The sequence below is a fragment of the Mesoplodon mirus genome, assembly GCF_964341445.2.
Source record: "Mesoplodon mirus genome assembly, chromosome: 19".
Lineage (NCBI taxonomy): Eukaryota > Metazoa > Chordata > Mammalia > Artiodactyla > Ziphiidae > Mesoplodon > Mesoplodon mirus.
In genome coordinates, this window is record NC_138995.1 from 55,886,755 (window position 1) to 55,912,506 (window position 25,752).

At 44.5% G+C, this 25,752-nt stretch overlaps 1 pseudogene across 1 annotated transcript; it reads left to right on the forward strand.

The window, feature by feature from the left end:
* Nucleotides 1–3,720: 3,720 nt before the first annotated feature.
* Nucleotides 3,721–19,593, forward strand: LOC309794808 (very-long-chain 3-oxoacyl-CoA reductase-B-like; annotated as a pseudogene). The gene is made up of 12 exons (XR_014296233.1): nt 3,721–3,786; nt 5,111–5,242; nt 5,540–5,586; nt 9,471–9,546; nt 9,791–9,901; nt 10,112–10,122; nt 16,957–17,001; nt 17,226–17,260; nt 17,479–17,560; nt 18,046–18,111; nt 18,584–18,724; nt 18,914–19,593. The product of XR_014296233.1 is annotated as a very-long-chain 3-oxoacyl-CoA reductase-B-like (transcript).
* Nucleotides 19,594–25,752: the final 6,159 nt, after the last annotated feature.

Genomic DNA, 25,752 nt, shown 5'->3' on the forward strand with positions numbered 1-25,752 from the left:
GATTCAGGCTTTAATGAATATTGAGGCAATTTAGGAAGAGGTTTAACCACATATTTTATAGAATTTTAACAGTTCTGTGCTTTTTGTTCTCCCAGTGTCAGGACTAGAAGTACCCATAGATTTGGGGGCACCTCTGTTACACTAGAGGATTTTTGTTGTAATTCTTCCTCATCTATATCAAGGACAGATTATAACGGACATAAAAGATCAGGTTCAAGCCATAGCCTGCAAAAGGCCCTAGATTCATTAGCCAGAATAGTACTAGACAATAAGATTTTTTAGATTATATTTTAGCAGAAAAAAGAGGAGTATATGTAGTGGCCAATAGCTCCTGTTATGTATATTTAATACCACATTGAAGTAAAAAGCTTTCTTAGACAAAATTAGACAACTTGGCTCCCACAGGTGTCGTCACAAGAACATGGATTCAATCTCTTAGGAAGTACCTTCTCATGGATCCCGTAGGGAATAAGGTCTGTATTGGAGAGATTGCTTAAACTCGGTATTATTGTTCTGTGCTTGCTAGGATTTATATTCCTTCTTGTCATAACTCTGTTCTTGCTCCTTGTCTTGTATCCTTAAGCCCAAAGCCTTGTCCTCATCTTGGGATTTGTGCATATTTGCAATCAAATGCATAACAGTTTCATTTCTCAAACCCTTGGTAGGCCTACACCCGTTATCAGCAGGAAGTAGCCAGCATGGTCTCGGCCCCTCTTTCCTCAAGATTGAGGAATGATCAAAAGGTAGGGGAGGGGACTTCCCTGGTCGTGCAGTGGTTAAGACTTCTGCTCCCAATGCAGGGGGCCCGGGTTTGATCCCTGGTCAGGGAACTAGATGCCACATGCATGCCACCACTAAGAGTTTGCATGCCACAACTAAGGAGCCTGCCTGCCACAACTAAGACCCAGCACAACCAAATAAATACATCAATATTTTTTAAAAAGATAGGGGAGACTGAAACCATGCTCCACAGGGTTAATAGAGGCTGGTGACTAACAGAAATTCTTGAGCTTGTTTTACAGAACACGAGATAAATGAACTTGCTTAAAACCCTCTGCTTGTAAAATGCCTTCACTAAGTAAGCTGGCTTTAGTTATTTTTTTCTTCTCTTTTTTCCTCTCCTTAATTGCAAGCTTCATGTACCCTAGGTAATATATCACAAGACTCCTTAACCACCCCATAGATAACACCTCTGACATAGGGGATGCTATAATAATGGGGGCTTAAGTTGTTTTTTAGGAAACTGGTGTCAGCTCTTGTCCAGTTCGAGCCAGCTAAGACTGGTTGGGACCACCGACCCTAAAACTGGGCCTGCACAGGTGTCTGATGAATGACAAGTTGACATCAGAGAGCCAAAGCCTCCACCCTCAGATTGTGCTAAGCACCTCTATTTTTGAACATGCATCCCATGAAGAAGCATGTAACCCAGATACGCCTATGCAAAGCACTGATTACCTCATCTCTTCCCTACCTACAAACACCTTCCCCCAAACCTAAGACCTTTTTTATCTCATAAATATCTCAAGCCCTTCACCTTTGGGTAGGCGGATTTGAGATTCATTCTCCCTTCTCCCCATTTGGCTGCCTTGTGAATAAACTGTTGCTCTGCTGCAAACCTTGACGTATCAACGTTTGGCTTGCTGCATGTAGGGCAAACGAAACTGGCTTAGTAACAAGACCAGTGGCCTCCCATCCTATTTTCTGTCTTTTTATTATCCTGCTAATCTCAGGAAATAATCTGTTTACTAATAGGGCAGCAAGAGCAGATTGAGTGACTTCATTTACTGAATGGAATCCAGAATGCCATCAGAAGAGAGCTTCCAAACGGGCTTTAAAATCTGCCACAGATTCCTCTTTCTTTGTTTGCATATTTGAATAATAGACCAATCAATGAAGGCAGGGAACACCCTAGGCTCAGTTGCCACATTGGGAGATTTTTCTGGTCTATCAGAGGATCATGTTAGAGACCGAGGATCTTAACGTGTTTTTGGTTTTTTTTGGTTGCACCCCTGTGGCCTGTGGGATCTTAGTTCCCTGACCAGGGATCTAACCCGCACTCCCTGCATAGGAAGCGTGGAGTCTTGACCACTGGACCGCCAGGGAAGTCCCGAGACTGAGGATCTTGAATATCATCCTCAGGATGATGCCATTCTGCTTCCCACGTCTGTTTTTGGGCTTCACCAGGTCCTACCAACACATACACAAGCTGGTAAAGATCTGGCAACCCAGGGTCATAGGATTCTAAACGTTTCAACAAAACTTTTGGGGATTAGAAAATTCTTTAACTATGGCTCTTAGTTCAGTCTTTTTTTTTTTAATTAAAAAATATTTATTTATTTATATTTTTGACTGCATCGGGTCTTAGTTGCAGCACACGGGATCTTCGCTGCGGCATGCGGGATCTTTCGTTGTGGCGTGTGGGCTCTTTGTTGCAGCATGTGGGATCCAGAGCTCATGGAGGCTGTAGTTGCCGCACATGGGCTCTCCAGCTGTGGCTCGCGGGCTTAGTTGCCCCACGGCAGATGGGATCTTAGTCCCCCACCAGGGATTGGACCCATGTCCCCTGTATTGGAAGGCGGATTCTTAAGCACTGGACCACCAGGGAAGTCCCTTGGTTTAGTCTTTGACCAGGGAGTGAAAGCTGTCCGAGGAGGATCACCTGCAACCTCAGGCCTTTTTATTTTAAAAGGTAACTATTTAATAGTCTCCAGAGTAGAAAGGCGGTCCAGACAGGGAACGAGTAAAATGTGAACGCTCAGGCAAAGAAGGATAGAGGGAAGCAGAGTCCTGTCAGTCGTATCCTCTATTGTTTTAGGTACCTCTGCTGTCTTTCACTTTTCATCAGCCTTCGGTGACAAGTCTTTTAATGAAGCTATTTTGGAATCTTGAAGCCTTTTGGAAGTCCACTCATACCAACTGAAATAGGCATCCCATTCTATTCATTTAATTCATGAACCCTTACTTTCCAGTGCAGTTCTTAAGTGAAGGACCTTGTCTAACTGGAACATTCCCTCATTGTAACTCTAGATTGTTTTCAGTCAGATTTGGCTATTTTTATAGATATTTATAGCTTCTGGAACCATAGTTTTTAGACATAAAATAAGCAGGTGTGCTGGAAGGTGGGGTGTTTAACTCGTTAGAACTTAAGGATCCCATTAGCTAAGCCTTTGGGTTTCTTAGAGCCGAATCAACACCTAAAAGGGATGTGCCACTGGATTGGGGGTTGTATTGCATTTTACAGTGTAGCTTATTGCATGGAAATTTTCTTGAGATTGGTAGGTGACCTACTGTCAATCTAACCCATTCCTTGACCAACTCATCCTAACCCGATGTCTTTGGGTTTGGTGGTGAGCACTCTAACAGGCCTTAAGTGCTCGATCCACACCCACCAATTTTTGTGGCTTTTTGACCTCCGAGGTCCCAGTCAGCAACAACTCTCATTGATACAAAACAAGACACACAAACACATGCCCTTTAATGTATTGGCAATAGCCCAGAGATGTGACTGCATCCTGGCCAAGAAAAGGTCCTGTGCATACCATGAGCAATTCCCAACATGGAACTGGGGACTGGGGAAAGGACTGAACCAGCAGACCCCAAGGAATGGGAACTGCAGGCATCTTCCAGACAAATGGGAAACTGTAGCTGTCACCAGCAGTTCCCGACATGGAACTAGTGATTCCAGACAAATGGGAAACTAAATGGAAAGCCAAGTAGATCATGAGCTTGACGCAAACAGAACAGGACTCAGACCCGAGAGAAGCTCACCCAAGGCCCTCGGAAATGGTGAGAAAGACAGTGAGCTCAAAGGATTCACGGGGTACTGCACTTGTGTTTCTTGCTGTCCCCAAAGCCGTCAGAAGTCTCCTTTGGTCCCCCTGCTGCCACCAAATCTGTTAAATAACAAGAATTCAACTGAGTAAATTTAAAGATCAAATTGGCTTTATTCAATGATTCACGAATCGGGCTGCGTCCCATCTAGCAATAGAAAGGAACTCCACTGAGCTGTAGAAAAGAAAAGGTTGTTAAAGGCAGAAAGGGGGTGGGAAAAAGGACCTTTTTAGTGAAGAATTCATTGTTTGAATTCATCCTTCTAAGGGGATGGAAGGGCTTATTGGGTGAATTACCTCACTAGTGCTGACCAGGTTATTCTAGGTTGAATGGTTAAAGGTTACATTCTGGTGGGGTTGAAACTACAATTAGGTTTGTTATTAAATCTCGTCTTGCTGACCTGGGGGTTAGCACAACTGACTCCATTTGGGACCTGTTGTCTTCTTTTTATCAGGGTTGATGAAATACTTCTAGAAGTGGATAGTGGTGACGGTTGCACAATACTGTGAATATACCTAATGTCGCTGAGTTATATAAACACTGTAAAAGGGTTAACGTTGTAAAATTGATATTACGTATATTTTACCACAATAATTTATTATTAAATAATAATAATTTAATCATACAATAATAACTCTAATTTTAATGATTATTATTAAATAATATCCGTAATTATTAAATAATAATTATAGTTTATTATTAAATGATAAATACTAAGAACAAGTGAAAAAAAATAGAATTTGCAAAAGAGGAACGAGGAGGAAGGTCACATAAAGCCGCTGTAAGGGCTTTGGCTTTTACACTGCCCAAGCAGATAATCTGTAGGTCAGATTCTTCAGACAAACTGTGCATTGACAAAACCCTCTAGTGACTGATCGCTATTATCAGTTCTGGCCCCCACCAGCATCTAGGTTGAGTTCAGTGACCCAAACAGTGGTCATCTGTGGGCACCCTTTGCCCAGCTCTGTGGGCTGAGGGGAGGCTGGATGTACACCTGCTCTGCAGGGATTCAGGACAGACATTAAGCCCAAGTGTGGCCCAATTAGATAGGGGCGGTGCTAGGACCGGTGGGCGAGGCTACTGGTTAGAATAAACCCCCCCACTGGGCGTGGCTAGAGTGAGGGGCGGGGCGGAATTCTTGACTAGCAGTGTGGGCGGGGCTAAGGCGGAGTAGGCAGGCCAGGCTTGAAATAGCTGCTCCCAAAGAAAGCCTCGTTGGCCCTAGGTTGGATGACTTGTTGGCTGGGGTTGTGATGGAGTCGGATTGGGATGTGCTGAGAGTCGGGGGAGGGTTGCCGCCACGTGCCTGCTGCTGCGGGCGACTTGGGGGGCGAGCTACACAGTCTATGTTTACCTGCTGCCCAGGCACGCCGGGGCAAGCCCTGGCTCCGGACGCACAGAGCCTGGGCAGGTGAGGAAGGAGGGCTCCGAGCCAGGCAGGTAGGGGTGGGGACAGCAGGAACGAGGACAGATGACAGGTGAGGGTCCCTAATCAGGGCAGAGGCCAGGGACTCCTGGAAGAAAGACAGGTGAAGGCTGGAGCAACCAGGGCAAGGGAGGCGTGGAATGCATGAAGTTCTCGAACCAGGAGGGGTTGGGCTTCAGTGAAGGAGGGTCCCAGAAAAGGTGCAAAAAGGGCCAAGAGGGACAGTGGAGGGGATGATAGGGGGTTGGATCTGGGGGTGCTTTCCTCCTGCCCTCTTTCTAGTGGTGACAGGAGCCACCAATGGCATCAGCAAGGCTTTTGCACATGAGGTGAGCCAGGGCTTGGCGTGTGTGGTGGGAGAGCTTCTCCTGTCTGTTTGTCTGTTGTCAGCTAACCCTATTAGACTGAGAATTGTGTGCTTTATCTGGTTCCCTCAGACGTCCTCTCCTCCAGGAAGCCTTCCCTCTGCTCCCCAGGGTGGGGGTGGGTGTTTACACTGGGTTCTACAGACCCTTGATGTTCTCCCATCATTGCCCTGATTTATTCATTCAAAACATATTTATATACCACCTCCACGTGCCAGGCATCTTCTGGGTGCCAGGAGTACAGCAGTGAACAAAATAGATTAAAAAAATCAAAAGACCTTGCCATCATGAAGCTTATGTTGTAGTGAGGGAAGACAGGTGTAAATAAGATAAACAAATGAAATGTATAGTGTATCAAATAGTTATAAGAGTTAAGGAGAAAAATAAATCAGGAAAGGAGAACAGGGAGCCCTGGGGATGTGCACGTTCCAGTTTTTATATAGGATAATTAGAAGTGTCACTGAGAAGGCAGCACTGAGCAAAGAACAGAAGGAGGTGAGGGAGGGAGTCTTGTGAATAACTGGGAGAAGGAATTTCCAGGGAGAAGAAACTGCCAGTGCAAAGGCCCTGAGGTAGGAAGCATTGCTTGTTGGAGAAGCAGGAAAGGGGCCACTACGACTGTATCAGAATGAAAGGGAGAGGGGAACAGTAGGAGATGAGGGCAAAGATGCAATTTCAGGGCAGATCATGGGGAATCTGGTAGGTTATGGTGGAGACTTTAACATTTACTGAGTGACATGGGTTCTGAAGAGGGATGCGATACTATAGGGGGGTGAGGATGGAAGCAGGGAGATCAATTAAAAAGCTCCTGCAAAATCCAAGCAAGAGATCTTGATGACTTACACCAGGGTGACAGCATAGAGGCATAAGAAGTACTTGGATTTTGGATTGATTTTGAAGGTAGTACTGACAAGATTTATGAAAAAGATTGGATGTGGAGTATGACTTCAAACTTCTGACCCTGTAACCTGAAACCTTGCTAAACTCAGCTCTTCGTTCTTGTAGTTTTTTTGTGGATTTCTTGGGATTTTCTATGTAGACAGTCATGTCATCTGTGTAAGAGACAATTTTATTTCTGACTTTCCAATCTGTATACCTTTTATTTCTTTTTCTTGCTTTATTGTACTGCCCAGGAAATTAAATACGATGTTCAGAGGAGTGGTAAGAGCGAACATCATCCTCCCTTGTTCCTGATCTTAGAGGAAAAGCATTCAGTTTTCAACCATTAAGTATAATGTTAGGGCTTCCCTGGTGGCGCAGTGGTTGAGAGTCCGCGTGCCAGTGCAGGGGACATGGGTTCGTGCCCTGGTCCGGGAAGATCCCACATGCCGCAGAGCGGCTGGGCCCGTGAGCCATGGCCGCTGAGCCTGCACATCTGGAGCCTGTGCTCCGCAACGGGAGATGCCACAACAGTGAGAGGCCCGCGTACCGCAAAAAAAAAGTATAATGTTAGCTGTAGGTTTTTAAAATGTATGTATGTGTGTATGTATTTATGTAACCTTTATAAGGTTAAGGACGTTCCTTTCTATACCTAGGTTGCTGAGAGTTTTTATCATGGATGGAGGTTGACTTTTATTAAGTAACTTTTTGGTGATTGTTGAGGTGATCATATGGTTTTTCTTCTTTACTCTGTTTATAGAGTACATTACATCAATTGATTTGTCAAATGTTGAACCAACCCTGCATTCCTGCAATAAACCCCACTTGGTGATTATTGATTATCCTTTTTCTATATTGCTGGATTTGATTTACTAATATTTTGTTGAGAATTTTTGTGTCTAAGCTTATGAGAGATATTAGTTTATAGTTTTCTTTTCTTGTAATATCTTTGTTTGATTTTTGGTATTAGGGTAATGCTGGCCTCATAAAATAAATTACTATAAAAATTTTGACCAGAATACGTCAAAAAATGCAGCTGCCGTTACTGAGATGGAGTTGAACTGAGGGGAGGACCAAGTTTGGGGGAAACAGGAAGGAGTCTCGTTTTGGACATTCCAAGTTTGAGATACCAATTAGGTATCCAAGTTGAGAAGTTCCAGAAGTTGGAAATGCCATTCTGGAGTTCAGAGGGGAGGTTTGGGTGGAGATACAAGTGGAAGCATCATCAACATAATGATCCCATTTAAAGTCGTGTGACTAGATGAGGTGCCTGTGGTAGTGGGTGATGATGGAGAAGGGGAGCACAGTCTGAATCACCCCAGAGTGCTCCCTGGAGCACCCAAAGTTAAGAGGTACAGAAGGTGAGATGGCACAAGAACTGAGAATGGGGGAAAAACCAGGGTTGGAAGAGAGGTCTTGGAAGCCAGGGAAAGAATGTTTCCAGGAGGAGGGGGTGATGAATGTGTCAGTTGCTATTGGGAGGTGCTGAGAACACAGCACTGGGTTTACCATCGTGGAAGTTATTGGTGACCAGAGTGGTTTGGGTGGCATGGCGGGGGTGGGAGACCGATTGGATTGGGTACAAGAGGGTATGGTAAGAGAGCCAGGATAAACAATCCTCTCTTAGAATGTTGAGTAAACTGCGGGGGTGTGATGAGAAATGGGCCAATGCCTGAACAGAGAAAATGAGAGAGATTCTGGTAGGATTTCATGCTGATGGGAATCATCCAGAAGAGGGAGAGGTTTTGATGAAGGGGGAAGATGGGAGAAAGCTGGAGTGATGTCCTTGAGTGGACAAGAAGGGAGGGGAGGCTAGTGCATGAATAGAAAGGCAACCCTGGTGGAAAGGGAGAGAATTTGTGTCTGGATGCAAGTCAGCCAGTAGTGATGGCCACTCTGAGTCATTGCCATCTGGGGACTGGTCTGTCCCAGCACTGCACTGTGAGCCCCAAGAGGGCAGGGCTGTGGCTGTGCTGGTCAGCCCCAACTAGCACAAGGCCAGACACAAGCAGATTCTGGACAAATGTTTGTTGAATGAATAAATGCCCTTCACATCATCAACCTCTCAGACTCTGGAGCTGTTGAGATGTTTGTGCCCAGCCCCCCTCCAAAGCTGATGGACACTCAGTCCCACATAACATGTCACCCTCAGACAGGCAGGTTGAGAGGGTCAGACATGCAGCAAAATGCTGCTGAGCACCCATTCCACAAATACTGGCTGACTTTGTTTCAAGCAGAAGGGCATTCAAGGCAAAAGGAGCAGCATGTGCAAAGGCCCAGAGGCAGGAAAATTCAGGGAGTGCTCTTGGGACTAGATGAACTGTCTGCTGTGCCTGGATTCCCATAGAGGGCCACCGGCAGGAGAGACAGCTGAAGACTCCGGCCGGAGCCAGGCCACTTGAGGCCACGGTGAGGAGTGTAGTTTTATCTCAGAGACACTGGGGAGTCAAGGCAGGTTCTGAGTAGGGGAAGGCAGGAACAGGTTTGTATTTCAGAGAGAACCCTCTGGCTGCTGAGTGAAACTGGGTCTATCTTGGGCATGCTGTGTCCCCAGCACCACCCAGCAAAGAGCAAGGGCTCAATAGACACATTTTGAATAAATGCATGAAGGAAGGAAGGTTTAAAAATGATTGGATTCTTATGTCACTGAGAATAAAAGCCAGAGTCTTTACTGGGGCATTCGAGGCTCCATGACCTGGGCTCCTGTACAACCGGCCACTTCATTCAGTGCACGCTGGACTGTATGGCGTCCTCGAAGCTGCCAGCCTTTGTGCAAGGGCCTTTGCACTTGCTGTTCTGTCTGTCTGGAATAGTCTTTCCCCAGAATGCATGCTCCAGGAGGGCAGACTTTCGTATTTCTCTTTTGTTCACCTCTGCATCCACAGCGCCTATAACACTGTAGCACCCTGTCAGCACACAGTAAATATTTGTGGCTTTCGTGAATAAATAAATGAATGCATCCCCTGCAGCTCGCCGGGAGAGGTCTGAGCATCGTCCCCATCAGTCGAGACCTGAGCAAGTTGGAGCACGAGGCAAAGGCCATAGGTGAGGAGGGGAAGAGGGGAGCGGGTAAAGTTCTGGGTCAAGGGCTGGGGCTAGACAGGGGCGCGGCTGGGGGCGTGGTCTGGGGCGTGATCCCGGACGAGGTCTGTAGGTGGCCGAGGCGCGTGCGGGGAGCTAGCTATCTATGCATCTGGGGCCATCATGTAGTGGCTGGGGCTGAACAGGGACGCGGGCAGAGGTCGGACCAGATTCCAGCTAAGGGCCTGGCTCCCACTGCCCTTCCCAGAGAGGCTTCATGGCAAAAGCACACGAGTCATCCAGGTGGATTTCACCGGAGGCTTGGAGATCTACGAGGCCATTGAGGCAGGACTGAAGGACCTGGAGATCGGAGTGCTGAGTATGTCGCTGTGCCTGTTGGGAGGAGCGCTGCCCTCAGCCGCCCCCGTGCTCACCCTGACCCGGAGCTCTCTGTGGTCGCCCTCCCTTTTGCCCCTACCCCGTCTCCCTGGGACCGTTGGAGTGAAACAAACAATTTGTCCCCTCTCACTCAGTAAACAATGTGGGCAAGCAATATGCACCTGGCTTGAGGAAACTGCTCGACCGTGAGGACTTCGCCAAGTGAGTAAAACCGAGCACTAGTCCGCGGGTGCCTCTGCCTCACACTGCTCCCTCTGTTGGAAAACCCGGCGCGGTACACTAGCTTTGTTCATTGTTTTGAGAGCTGCAAATCTACGATGTCTAGGACGTGAAGGAGTTCTCTCCTTCCATGGGGCGCCCTTCGGCGGTGCCCAACGGGGACAACTGTTCAAGTTGAGTCTGCTAACTTTAAGGGGAAATGAGCCACGTGGGAAAGTCAGTGCCTCAGTTTCATATCTATAAAATGGGAATCCATATTTTTGCTGACCTCATAGGGCTGATACGACAATGGAATAAAATAATGCACATAAACCTAAGTTGTGTGCTCCATAAATGTGGGCCATTATTATTAGACATAGACAAAATAGGAGATCAGGATGGCTTTTAGATTTTACATATTATTATTTCAAAAGTAATGCATAGGTTTTCCCTGGTGGCACAGTGGTTGAGAGTCCGCCTGCCGATGCAGGGGACGCGGGTTCGTGCCCCGGTCCGGGAAGATCCCGCATGCCGCGGAGCGGCTGGGCCCGTGAGCCATGGCCGCTGAGCCTGCGCGTCCGGAGCCTGTGCTCCGCAGCGGGAGAGGCCACAACAGTGAGAGGCCCGCGTACCGCAAAAAAAAAAAAAAAAAAAAGTAATGCTTAGTCTCATTTTAGAAAATGTAAAGAGAGGCAGTCTGTGTATTCTGCCTCTGGTGTTAGAGGAAGTTGTGGTTTAAGACTAACCCTGTAAATGAGAACGATTAGGAGAGCTGGATAAAATATTTTTAAAATAACTTTTTGAAGGCATCAAACTACTAAGGCAATGAGGAATTGTCGCACCAAGATTTGAGAGAAGAAAGAATCCAAGAGGGGGGAATCTGACATTTGAAGCATTTCCCTTCAAAGTGGATGAGCGTTTAAGAGGCAAAGCAGACCTTTCAACATAGTGTGCGAGCTGCAACAAATAATGTAGTGCAAAGCTTTGGAAAACATCCCAGGCTTTAGGCTGGGATCCTGAAAACTATAATCCAGGAGTTAGGGTAAAGTAGGTTTCATAGGAACTGAAGCCAGCTTTTAAATGATCTCAATTCCCGTCGGGATTAAGTTGATCTGATATTTTAGCGCCCCCTAGTTTAGCTGCCGGGGAGAAGCAAAACCAAACCAAACCATTTTTAGAGAAAAACGATGTAGTCCAGGGACTCGAATTAGCAATACGATTTTTTAAAATATTAAATATCCAGCAGTCAACAAAATATAACCAGGAATATTAGAAGAAAAATCGTGATTGAAATCAAGAGAAATAATAGATAATGTAATGAGGTCCACATGTAACCAAGATAATGGAAATAGCATAGATTTTTTTAAAAGAATTGTAACATATGTAACATAAAACTTGCCATTTTAACCATTTTAAAGTGTGCAACTCAGTGGCATTAAATACATTCACAGTGTTGTACAGCTGTCACCCCTGTCTGTTTCCAGAACTTTTTCATCATCCCAAACAGAAACTCTGGTCCTGTTAAGCAGTATCCCGACATTTTTCCCTATTCCCCACCCCGGTAGCATCTATCTCTACTTTCTGTCTCTGTGAACTTGCTAATTCTAGATACCTCATACAAGTGAAATCATAGAATAGTTTTCCTTTTGTGTCTGGCTTATTTCACTTAGCAGAATGTTTTCAGTTTCATCCATGTTGTTAGCAAGTATCAGAACTTCATTCTTTTTATTTTCTTTATTTTTAAGTTATGGCAAATATACATAACTTAAATTTTGTCATTTTTAACTATATTGAAGTGTACAGTTCAGGGGTATTATGTACATTCAGATTGTTGTGAAACAATCACCACCAGCCATCTCCAGGATTTTTTCAACTCTTTACCTATTAAACAGTAACGCCCGCTGCCCATTCCTCCCTACCCACAGGTCCTGGAAACCACCATGCTGCTTTCTGTCTCTATGAATTTGATTCTTCTAGGTGCCTCATATAAGTGGAATCATACAATATCTGTCCTTTTGTGCCTGGTTTATTTCATTTAGCAAAATATTTTCAGGGCTCATCCATGTTGTAGCATGTGTCCCAATTTTCTTTCTTTTTAAGGCTGAATAATATTCCATCATATGTATATACCACATTTTGTTTACCTCTTCATCTGTTGATAGACACTTGGGTTGTTTCCACCTTTTGGCTGCTGTGCGTAATGCTGCTATGAACTGTTGGTGTACAAATATCTGTTTGGGTACCTGCTTTTAATTCTTTTGGGCATATACCCAGAAGTGGAAATGATGATGTGAGATTAGTCTGGCTAATCTCAGGGTCCCTTGAGATTCCATATCAATTTTGGGCTGGGTTTTTCTATTTCTGCAAAAATGCTGTTAGGATTTTGATAGTGATTGCATTGAATCTGTACATCACTTTGGGTAGTACTGACATCTTAGCAATATTAAGTCTTCCAACCCATGTATATGGGATGTCTTTCCAATTTGTATCTCTTCTCTAATATCTTTCAGTAATGTTTTATAGTTTTCAGTATATGTCTTTCTTCCTTGGTTAAGTTAATTCCTAAGTGTATTTATTCTCTTATTCTTTTTGATGCTATTGCAAATGGAATTGTTTTCATAACTTCACTTTTGGGCTGTTCATTGTTCATGTATAGAAATGCAACTGAGTTTTTGGTGTTGATTTTGTATCCCACTTCTTCGTGAGTTTGCTTATTAGTTTTCACTTTTTTGTGGAATCTTTAAGATTTTCTACATGGAAGATCATATCATCTGCAAACAGAGATAATTTTACTTCTTCCTTTTCAGTTTGAATACCTTTGACTTCTTTTCTTGCTTAGTTGCTCTGGCTAGAACTTCCAGTACTGTGTTGAATAGAAATGGCAAAAGCAGAAAATGCTTTCAGTATTTCACCATTGAGTGTGATGTTAGCTGTGGGCTTTTCATATTATTATATGTATTATTTTATGTGCATTATTCATATCTTTATTATGTTGAGATAGTTTCCTTCCATTCCTAGTTTATTGAATGTTTTAATTGTGAAAGGTGTTGAATTTTGTCAAATACTTTTCTGCATCAGTTGAGGTGATCATGTGATTTTTTTCTTTATTCTGTTAATGTGTTGTGTTACATTAGTCAATTTTTGTATATTGAACCATCCTTGCATTCTAGGAACAAATCCCACTTGGTCATGGTGTATAATCCTTTTGGTATGCTGTTGAATTCAATTTGCTAGCATTTTGTTGAGGATTTTTGTGTCAATGTTCATGAGGGATATTGGTCTGTAGATTTCCCTTCTTATAGTGTCTTTGACTTTGGTATCAGGGCAATGCTGGCTTCATAGAATAAGTTAAGAAGTGTTGTCTCCTCTTCAATGTTTTGGAAGAGTTTGAGAAGAATTGGCATTAGTTCTTCTTTAAATGTTTGGTAGAATTCATCAGCAAAGTCATCTATCCAGGAATTTTCTTTCTTGGGAAATTTTTGATTATTGGTCCAATCTCCTTACTAGTTATGGGTCTATTCAGATTTTCTATTTCCTCCTGATTGAGTCATAGTAGGTTTTGTGTTTCTAGGAACTTATCTATTTCATCTAGATTATCCAATTTATAGGTGTACAGTTGTTCATAGTACTCTCTTATAATCCTTTTTATTTCTGTGGAATCAGTAGTAATGTCCCACTTTCATTTCTTTTTTTTTTTTTTTCTTTTTTTGCGGTATGCGGGCCTCTCACTGTTGTGGCCTCTCCCGTTGCGGAGCACAGGCTCCGGACGCGCAGGCCCAGCGGCCATGGCTCACGGGCCCAGCCGCTCCGCGGCATATGGGATCCTCCCAGACCGGGGCACGAACCCGTATCCCCTGCATCGGCAGGCGGACTCTCAACCACTGCGCCACCAGGGAGGCCCCCACTTTCATTTCTGATTTTAGTAATTTCAGTATTTTTTTTCTTAGCCAATCTAGATAAATGTAAATTTGGTATGTTGTGTTTTAATTTCTATTTTCATTTGTCTCAAAGTATTTTTAAGTTTTCTTTGTGATTTCTTCTTTGACCCATTGGTGTTTGAGTTGTAGAAGCTCTTTATATATTATGGTTATTAATCCCTTATCAAATGAATGATTATAAATTTTCTGCCAGTTTGCAAGTTGCCTTTTCACTCTGTTGATAGTATCTTTTAATGTACAAAAGGTTTTAATTTTGATGAAGTACAGTTTATCTATTTTTCTTTTGCTGCTTGTGCTTTTGGTATCATCCGAGAAATCATTGCCGAACCCAATGTCATAAAGCTTTTCCTCTGTTTTCTTTCAAGAGTTTTTGTAATTTTAGCTCTTACATTTAGGACTTTTATCCATTTAGAGTTTTTTGTATATGGTGTTTTGCTTCACATATTTTGGGGCTCTGTTGTTAGGTCTGTATATCTTTATAATTGTTATATCTTCTTGCTGCATTGAACTTTTTTTTTTAGCCTTTTTTAATAAAATAAATTTGTTTATTTTATTTATTTATTTCTGGCTGCATTGGGTTTTCGTTGCTGCGCGCAGGCTTTCTCTAGTTGCCGTGAGCGGGGGCTACTCTTCGTTGCAGTGCGCGGGCTTCTCATTGCGGTGGCTTCTCTTCTTGCGGAGCACGGGGTCTAGGCGCACAGGCTTCAGCAGTTGTGGCTCACGGGCTCTAGAGTGCAGGCTCAGTAGTTGTGGCGCACAGGCTTAGTTGCTCCGCGGCATGTGGGATCTTACCAGACCAGGGCTCCAATCCATGTCCCCTGCATTGGCAGGTGGATTCTTCAACTGTACAACTGTACACCTACACTACACCACCAGGGAAGCCCTACACTGAACTTTTCAAAAATAAACCTCATTCTTATTAGGGTACTGCAGATTAAAACCAGAGTGAGCTACAACTACACAGCCACTAAAATGGTCAATGCTAAAAATATTGTCAGTGCCAAGTGTTGTTGGGGATGTGGAACAACTGGAATTCTTCCTCTTTTTTTTTGGAATTTAAATATTTTTTAATTTAATTTTTATTTTATACTGGGGTGTAGTTGATTTACAATATTGTGTTAGTTTCAGGTGTATAGCAAAGTGGTTCAGCTATACATATACATATATTCATTCTTTTTCAGAGTATTTTCCCATTTAGGTTATTACAGAATATTGAGGAGAGTTCCCTGTGCTCTACAGTAGGACCTTGTTGTTTATCTGTTTTATATGTAGTAATGTGTATATGTTAATCCCAGCCTCCTAATTTATCCTTCCCCCCTTCCTTTCCCTTTTGGTAACCATAAGCTTGTTTTCAAAGTCTGCAAGTCTGTTTCTGGTTCATAAATAAGTTCATTTGTATCATCTTTTTAGATTCCACATATAAGTGATATCATATATTTGTTTTTCTCTGTCTGACTTATTTCACTTAGTATGATAATCTCTAGGTCCATCCATGTTGCTGCAAATGGCATTATTTCATTCTTTTTTATGGTTGAGTGGTATTCCACTGTATACATGTACCACATCTTCTTTATCCATTCCTCTGTCAATGGACATTTAGGTTATTTCCATGTCTTGGCTATTGTGTAAAGTGCTGCTATGAACATTGGGGTGCATGTATCTTTTCGAATTATGGTTTTCTCTGGATATATGCCCAGGAGTGGTTTGATTAGAGAAATAAAGCATGCCGCCTTCATATGATGGAACATTATAGCAGTGAACATGAATGAACTTCTGCTACACATAACATGGAAGAATCTTATAAACATAATTTTAGCAGACAAAGCCAGAGATAAAAGCATACATACTCAATGATTCCACTTAAATGAAGTTCAGAACTGAACAAAACTCTTCTACAGTGTGTTAGAGGTCAAGACAGTGGTTAACTGGGGAAGAGGCAAGCGTAATGACTGCAGGAGATGAAGAATCTGGGAAACTGTCAATACTTTCTTTATGTGGGTAGAGGCTAAAGATTTGTGTTCATTTTTTACACTAAAGATTTATGCACTTTGGTATGTGTATGGTATACATTTATAAAAAAAAACTTTACTGATCAAAAAATCCAAAGAGAGAAGTTTATGAAATGAAAGTGAAAATTTCCCTTCTCCCTCCAATCCTATCCCCCAAAAGTGACCCCCAATTTAAAATGTGGTAGTTTTTTTTCTCTGTGCATAGAGAAGTATGTATATTTTATCCAGATGGCGGCAGCCTATTGTTCTGCACTTTACCTTTCACAGGTAGGCATGTATCTTGGGGATTATTCTAATCAGAATAATTAGCTGACCCATTCTTTTTACCTGGTGCTCAGTGATCCATCCATTGGCTACCCTGTGTTTATTTAGTCATCCCAGTATTGATGGGCATTCAGGATCTTTCCTAGTATATGTGACTACAAATTGTGTTGTAATGAATATCTTTGGACATATGCAGTTCCCACATGTGTGAGTATCTTAGAAAGGAATAAATTTCCAGAGTGGAGTTGATGTGTCAAAGTTTATGTGCATTTTAAATTCTAGTAGATGCTACGTTTTTAAAATGTGTTCCAGGGGCTTCCCTGGTGGCGCAGTGGTTGAGAGTCCGCCTGCCGATGCAGGGGACACGGATTCGTGCCCCGGTCCGGGAAGATCCCACATGCCGCGGAGCGGCGGGGCCTGTGAGCCATGGCCGCTGAGCCTGCGCATCCGGAGCCTGTGCTCCACAACGGGAGAGGCCATAACAGTGAGAGGCTCGCGTACCACAAAAAAAAAAAAAAAAAAAAAAAAATGTGTTCCATATTAAAAGAAAAGTAAACTAGAAAATATCAGAGTTGTGGCAGGGCTGGTGAAGGGAAGAACTGATTGGTTCCATTTTCTTCCCCCAGAAATTCTTGGATGTTATAAACTGCAACATGATGTCTGTGGTCCAGGTGAGTCGGGGCTAGGAGGGACTGGGTCCAAGGTCAGCGAGCTCTGACCACTCTCGGTGGTCCCCAGCATCCCCCAGAACTGGGCCTGGCATAGAGGAAGTGCTAGAGGAATATTCCCTGAGGGAAGGTAGGGGGATAGGAGTGAACTTGAGGAGGGGGCAGGAGTCTGGGCAGGTGAAAGCAGTGGAAAGGGAAAGACAGGGTCCTCTCCATTCGTCCTGCAGATGACTGGAATCGTCCTGCCCCACATGGTCACCAGGTAAGCCGCAGTCTCTTTGTCTTTCACTCTGGATCTTCCCCCATCCAACCTCCGGGCTTTTTCCATTCCCCAGCTGTCCCATCCACATTTCCAATTCTTCCCCGTCTCTCTGATCTTTCTCAAATTAGGACAGTGACTAAGGGGTGGAGGTGGGGAAATCACTGGGACCCTCTGTTCCCTGGCAATGACTACCTTCCAAATGATGCTTCCTCCTCCAGGGGCAAAGGTATCATCATCAACATATCTTCAATAACTGACAGGAGCCCTTATCCATTTGCAGCAGTGTATGCAGCCACCAAGGTACCCAGACCCACAGATCAGGCAAGGGCTGGCTGCCATGCTGGAATTCCTGCAGTAGCCCTTAATTCTGGCACTGAAGGTTATGGTGGAAAAGGCTTGCATGCATGTGTGTAATGTGCCACCTGAGTCTGAGGCCAATAATAGTTCAGACAGACATCTGGGGCACAGCCCAGTGGACAAGCCAGGTTTTTTGTTCGTTTTTTAAGAGAAACAGAGGCTAGGGGTCAAGAGAACCCATGAGGTGGGAGAAAGGGAATTCAGAGACTGGCCCGGCTGGAATGGAGAGTGAGTGTATGGGAACAGAGGGAGGGCTTAGAGCAAGGAAGCTTTCAGGCATTACGGGGAGGACTTGGGCCCTGAGGGAGGGGCCCCTCCTGGCGGTAGAGTGTTCTAGGATCAGGGACGGCGCTGGGGCAAGGGCGGGCTGGAGGAGTTTGCACAGGGAAAGCTCTTGGTCCTGGGACCCTCTTTCTCCTTCTCCGCAGGCCTTTGTGCGAAGCTTCTCCGTGGCGGTGGGCGCAGAGTACCACTCCGAGGGGGTCACTGTGCAGGTGCCTGACTCCGCGGGGACTGAGCTCAAAAGGGACAACAGTGGCAGCTCAGAAGGGGAGGGCTCTGAGGGGGGAGGAGCTTAGAGACAGCTGAAGGTCTTAGGAGCAGGGGCGGGGCGGGGGTGGGGTCGGGGGGTGCGTCTGAGAGAGGACCGAGACTCAGACTCAGAAGAGCTTCAGTGGATGTAAATCAACTATACTTCAATAAAATAGAACGGAAGGAGGGAAGGGAGGGAGGAAAGAAGGAAGGAAGGAAGGACCTAAAAAAAAAAAGAATAAGATGAGTTACCTTGGAGCCACGATCGGAAGCGGTGGGTTCTCGAGGGGGCGTGGCCTCGAAGGCGTGGCCTCGAAGGCGTGGCCGGGGCGTGGTCGGCAAGGGGAGTGGGACTCAGGGACTCTCGGAGGGGGCCTGGGAACTTAGGCTTAGGGGGAGGGGAGTTCTTTTTCTTGACCCCCTTCCTGCCTGCAAACAGTGAGCCCCTTTTTGGTTGAAACAAATCCCTTGAAAAGCGGGCTGCTCGTGGTGAGTCCCGAGGACTTCGCTTGGCAGGCGTTGGACACACTTGGCCTCACCTCCCAAACCCCTGAGTGCCTCCGCCACGCTGTGCAGGTGCTTTCCTGAGGCAATCCTAGTCAGAGAGCTGGATGCGACAGTCCCTGGCCCGGGTCCACTAGCCCTCAGAAAGGGGGAGACGTCCAGAGAAGGGGCGGGCCCCCACCCCGGGCTGGGGAGCCAGGAGAGGAGATGGGGGACTCAAGAATGGGGGGTGTCTTGATCCTTGGTACCTCTCCTTCCCAGGGTTTCCTGCTGACCATCTTCCTGCCCAGTTGGTTTTTTCTCAGTCGCTGGGGATTAAAGCTTTTATCTCTGTTGGTGAGCTGGAATAGGGCACGGTTTCTTCGTAACAGAACTTGACTGAAGGCCTTGAAGAGGCGTGGCCACATGTCCGTCGTTCCCCACCCCCACCCCCGCCCCCTCCAGAATCCTAGGCCAGGGCTGTAGTTAGCAGACTTCCCACACATCGAAACAGATGGACAAGCAGACCAATGGAACGTAATTGGACCCCGAACACCCAGAAATTTAGTAACAACTGCAGCATCTCAAATCTCTGGCAGAAAGATGGAGTTTTTAATACGTGGCGCTGAGACTAGATAGACATTTGGAGAAAAGCAAACAGATATATACATACATAGATATGTACATATATAGATTGTAGCGATGACGGCTGCACAACTTTGTGAAATACTAAAACCCACTAAATTGTACACATTAAAAGAGTTAATTTTGGGCTTCCCTGGTGGCGCAGTGGTTGAGAGTCCGCCTGTCGATGTAGGGGACACGGGTTCGTGCCCCGGTCCGGGAAGATCCCACATGCCGCGGAGCTAGGCCCGTGAGCCATGGCCGCTGAGCCTGCGCGTCCGGAGCCTGTGCTCCGCAACGGGAGAAGCCACAGCAGTGAGAGGCCTGAGTACCGAAAAAAAAAAAAAAAAAGCGTTAATTTTATGGTATGTGAATTAAATCCCAATTTTAAAATCTCAATATTTTTTTAAATAGAGACTCCGTGTGTGTGTGTGTGTATACATATATGTATAAAATTGGACCCAGTCCTCACACCATGTACCGGCATAAACTGCAGATGACTCAGAAATCCCTAAATCCCTGTGTAAAAATAGAAACACAACAACTAGAAGAATCCATGAATGAATTTCTTTCCATCTTGGGAGTGGGAGAATCTTTCTTTTTTTTTTTTTTTTTTTTTTTCTGCTGTACGCGGGCCTCTCACTGCTGTGGCCTCTCCCGCTGCGGAGCACAGGCTCCGGACGCACAGGCCCAGCGGCCATGGCTCACGGGCCCAGCCGCTCCGCGGCACATGGGATCCCCCCAGACCGGGGCACGAACCCGTATCCCCTGCATCGGCAGGCGGACTCTCAACCACTGCGCCACCAGGGAGGCCCTGAATCTTTCTTATTAATACTGAAAATTAAAAGCAGCAAAAAAAGCCAAAACCAAAACCAAACAAAAAACCACTAACAAATATTGAACTGTAGTTAATGATATGCAGGCTGAATTATTTAGGAAAAGTGCACTGATGTCGGCAACTTACTTTGAAATGCATTGAAAAGTTAGACGGATAGAGTGAGTAGAAATATGGTTAGACAAATACGGTAAAATGTTAGTAGAATCTAAGCGGTAGACACATGTACACCTCTTTCAACTTTCCTGTATATTTGAAGTTTTTCATAATAAAATGCTGGGGGAGTGACTCCCCTGGTGGTCCAGCGGTAAAGAATCCGCCTTCCAATACAGGGGACACCGGTTCGATCCTTGGTCCGGGAAATAGGATCCCACATACCGTGGGGCAATTGAGCCCGCGTGCTGCAAACTACAGAGCCCACTAGCCCTGTGCCCAACAACTAGAGAGAAGCCCGCACGCCACAACGAAGAGCCCCTCGTGCTGCAACGGAAATATCCCGCATACCTCAGCGAAGATCCTGCATGCCACAACTAGGACCCGACACAGGCAAAAAATTTAAAAATAAAAAAATAAAATAAAAATGTCTGTTAAAAATGCTGGGGAGGGTTTCCCTGGCGGTGCAGTGGTTGAGAGTCCGCCTGCCGATGCAGGGGACACGGGTTCGTGCCCCGGTCCGGGAAGATCCCTCATGCCGTGGAGTGGCTCGGCCCGTGAGCCATGGCCGCTGAGCCTGCGCGTCCGGAGCCTGTGCTCCGCAACGGGAGAGGCCACAACAGTGAGAGGCCCGCGTACCGCAAAAAAAAAAAAAAAAAAAAAAAAAAAAAAAAAAAAAATGCTGGGGAAAATCCAGGAGCAATAAAATTAAACTTATAAAGAAAACGTCTTAAGCAGATTTAGAAATTACTTAAGAAAAGATGATACGCTTCTTCTTATCACATTTCCAGAGAAAGACAGCTCGAGCCCTGGGGAAGAAACGGACTTTTTTGCGGAGAAACGCGGATGCAGACCATTGAAGAGACATCATAAAGCGGCCCTGAGTTTGAGCTTTGGCGCGGGTGGTTGTGGGTAGCGCGCCCAAGAGGGAGGATGAACGAGCAGGATTCCCCCACGGCGAAGGGGCGATGCTGGTCGCCGAGACCCTGGCAGGAGCTGCAGGCCCTGTGCTAGGAGCTGAACGTGGACGAGGGGAACGCAGCCTAAGCCCTGTAGGACTTCGCAACTGTCCAGGGCAACTACGGCCTAGAGGGAGAAGTTATACACAGGTTGGTTTGTTCATTATATCTTGCCTGCCTCAAAAGCATTATCCCCACGGTTGGAAAGGGTATCATGGAAGGGAATTGTGTTTCACTTACCAGAATACTACCTTCAGCTAAATTAAGTTTAATACAGTTTTTTAGTAAAATGAAGAAGTGGATGGACCTGTCAAGAATTTCGTGAACGTATGGAAAGGCTAGAAAGAAATTTTGAGGTGTCTACTGTAATTTTCAAAAACGTTGAGCCAGTTTTTTTTTTAATATTTATTTTATTTATTATTATTTTTTGGCTGCGTTGGGTCTTCGTTGCTGCGCGCGGGCCTTCTCTAGTTGCAGCGAGCAGGGGCTACTCTTTGTTGTGGTGCGCAGGCTTCTCATTGCGGTGGCTTCTCTTGTTGCGGAGCACGGGCTCTAGGCACGCGGGCTTCAGTAGTTGTGGCTCGCGGGCTCTAGAGAGCACGCTCAGTAGTTGTGGCGCACAGGTTTAGTTGCTCCACGGCATGTGGGATCTTCCCGGACCAGGGCTTGAACCCGTGTCCCCTGCATTGGCAGGCGGATTCTTAACCACTGCGCCACCAGGGAAGCCCAGTTGAGCCAGTTTTTAAAGATATTTTTCAAAATCCATATGAAGATCCCCCACAGTTACCACGAAGCAGGAAGCAGCGGAGGATTCCTTACGGTGTTAAGGAGCTTTTAAATTTCTCTTTTATTTTTTGGGGGGGCCGCCCCTCAGGGCATGTGGAATCTTAGTTTCCAAACCAGGGATAGAACCCCGTGCTCCCTGCAGTGGAAGTGCGGAGTCTTAACCACTGGACTGTCAGGGAAGTCATAGAATTTTTAAAATATTTGTTCCTTGGGTTTTTCAGATGAAGTAAGGAGAAACTTCATCATTTTTTAGCTCACTTTTCAAAATAGTCAAATGTCTTTTCCTTCTGGGCAGTGTAATATGAGGGTGAATAGTCTATTTTTGGTAAGTGTGCTTTGAGATGTTTGTGTTCCCAACTTAATATTGCATAGGGGTTGGATTCCATGGCATCTAGGCCAGAGGACGATGCACCAGCCTGTCTCTGACCCAGTGTGGTAACTCTACATCCAGGTGCCACTGCCATTCCATTCTGGGTTGTCCAGACCCTTCTCACGTCCTTCCTCTCCTTGAACGGAAGTAGATTTGTACTTGAACCCCTGCACTACCCCCACTCCTTGCTTTCCAACCTTAAGCCCTCTTAGCCTGGTGTCACAACCTAGTAAAAGAGATACTCGCTCCTTTCTAAAACTACTATCGTTTTGTTTTCTAAACCATTAATTATATATGATTATATATATGATTATTTTATGTCATACAATTCTCAAAATAGGAAGCTGCTTCTCAAGCCAGTAGAGTAAAATACAAAAAAGAGTCATTAGAAACTAAATTTCCTGTTAGGGAGGTAGCACCATGATAAGAGGTGAAATACTCTTTTTGAGGTCATTATAAGATTGGTCATTCTCAATGTCTAATTGATTCCCTAAGAATAGTTGAAACCTTTCCCAAAATCCCATTAATATCACCTCATGCCTTATAATTATACTGTATATTAGTGAAACAGCTGCTTATTACTTCCCCCTCTGTTCTCAGCATCATTGGTACATTGTAAGTTTCCCATTAGGGTTTGATCACTGGGCCCCTTAAGGATGTTTTCCGGGGCTAGGGGTGCAGCTTTCCAAAGAATCAGGCTGTTCAATATTCACTTTTTCTGGTATGTTTCCAGAATCTAGAAGGATGTGGATAAGCCATTCTTAATTAATTTCGAGAAAACGTTATCAAATGTATGTTTATTAACCTGCAAACCTTATTTTTTTAATGCAAAATATTTAACTTAACCTGTGTCTAACCCTGGCTAATTTGAATTAGTCTAAGATTTGGCTATGAATTAGTAATTACGATAGTGAAGAGTGATTTTGGTCACATTTTACTTTTCTGAAAATTGCATCCTCATTTTTTGTGTAGTATCTACACATGTTATAAGCCAAATAACATCAAGACTACCTTGAATCCTTGTATGTATATATATATATATTTTTTTTTTTTTTGGCCACACCATGGCTTACAGAATCTTAGTTCTCCGACTAGGGATTGAACCCGGGTCCGTGGCAGTGAAAGTGCCAAGTCCTAACCACTGGACTGCCAGGGAATGCTCGAATCCTTGTATATATTTTTATGTAGCTGTAACTGTTGTCTCATTTTCATCGTCGTTATTAATATGCAGAATGTAAATGAGCATTTGTACATTGCCTTTACAAGGAACTCTGGACGTGTTTTTTTTATCAGTTTTCAAGACTGGATCTCAATGTACATAAAATGGTTAATAAAATATTGGAGTTTTTGAGATTATTGAAAAAAAAGAAGATACCGTAAGCAAAATAAAACTGTGACAATCTCAGAGAAAATATTTACAATTTACATCACACACAAAATGTTTATCTCCTTAATATATAAAAGACTAAAAGCCCAATGTTTTAAAATGTGCAAAAGAAATGGACAGTTGACAGAGAAACAAATATGAGTCGTCCTTAACTATATGAAAAGATGCTCAACTTCACTCATAATAAGAGCAATTCTAATTAAAACTACTCTGAAGTGGCATTTTCACCTATGAAATTGGCAAAAATTCCTAAGCTGGGAAACACACTCTCATGCATTGCTGGTGGGCATGCAAAATGATGCAACCTGCATGGGGAGAAATTTGATGATAGCTAACTAACTAAACAACATATGCATTTACTCTCATACCTAGCAATGCCACTCCCAGGAATATACCCTGCAGACCCATCTCCACAGAAAGAGCAAACCCTCACCTTGGGGTCAAGCTTGATAACCTTTGAAGAACATAAAGGAGGACATATCTCTGTAACAGGTGGGGCTATTTTTAAGTTTCTATTTTGAAGATTTTTAAACCTATATAAGTTACAAGACTGGTATCCATATATTCTTCGTCTAGATTCACTGCTCATTAATTTTTGCTTAATTTGCTTTTATCTCTCTCCACGTATATGTGATGATGATGATGATGGTGGTGGTGGTGGTGGTGATGAATTGACCATTTGAAGGTGAATTGAGGGGACTTCGCTGGCAGTCCAGTGGTTAAGACTCCGCGCTTCCACTGCAGGGGGCATGGGTTTGATCCCTGGTCAGGGAACTAAGATCCCGCATACCTCACGGTGTGGCCAAAGGAAAAAAAATAAAGAATGTGAATAGAGACATCATGACACAGGTAATTCCTAAGAACAAAGACATTATCCTCATAACAACAATGCAGTGATTGAATTTAGGAAATTTATCATTGACACATACTATTTTTTTTTTTTTTTTTGCGGTACGCGGGCCTCTCACTGTTGTGGCCTCTCCCATTGCAGAGCACAGGCTCCGGACACGCAGGCTCAGCGGCCATGGCTCACGGGCCCAGCCGCTCCGCGGCATGTGGGATCTTCCTGGACCGGGGCACGAACCCGTGTCCTCTACATCGGGAGGCGGACTCTCAACCACTGCGCCACCAGGGAAGCCCAACACATACTATTTTTAATGCACAGTCCATACTGAAAATTTTCCAGTTACCACAATAATGTCTTTTTAGTAATGTTTTTTCCTGTCTGTGTTCCAATCCAGAGTCACACATGGCATTTAATTGTCATGTTTCTTTAACCCTCTTTATTTTTATTTATTTATTTATTTTTAATTTATTTATTCATTTATTTAACTTTTGGCTGCATTGGGTCTTCGCGGCTGCACGCGCGTTTTCTCTAGTTGCTGAGAGCGGGAGCTACTCTTTGTTGCAGTGCGCAGGCTCCTCTTGTTGAGGAGCACGGGCTCTAGGCATGCGGGCTTCAGTAGTTGTGGCACACAGGCTTCAGTAGTTGTGGTTCGCGGGCTCTAGAGCACAGGCTCAGTAGTTGTGGCGCACGGGCTTAGTTGCTCCGCGGCATGTGGGATCTTCCCGGACCAGGGCTCGAACCCGTGTCCCCTGAATTGGCAGGCGGATTCTTAACCACTGCGCCACCAGGGAAGCCCTGCCAACACTGTTTATTATCTGTCTTTTTTATTGTTGCCATCCTAATGGGTTGAAGTGGTATCTCATTGTGGTTTTGATTTGCGTTTTCTTAATGACTAATATCTTGAGTATCTTTTCATGGGCTTATTGGACAATTGTAATTGGACACTTGAGAAATGTCTACTCAGATTCTTTGGCCATTTTAAAATTGGGTTGTCTTTTTATTATTGTTTTGAAAGAGTTAATTATGTATTCTAGATACAAGTCCTTTATCAGATCTATGATGTGCAAATATTTTCTTTCATTCTGTGAGTTGTCTTTTCACTTTCAATTTTAAAGAAGTCTAACTTATCTATTTTTCCTTTTGTTCACCTTGCTTTTAAA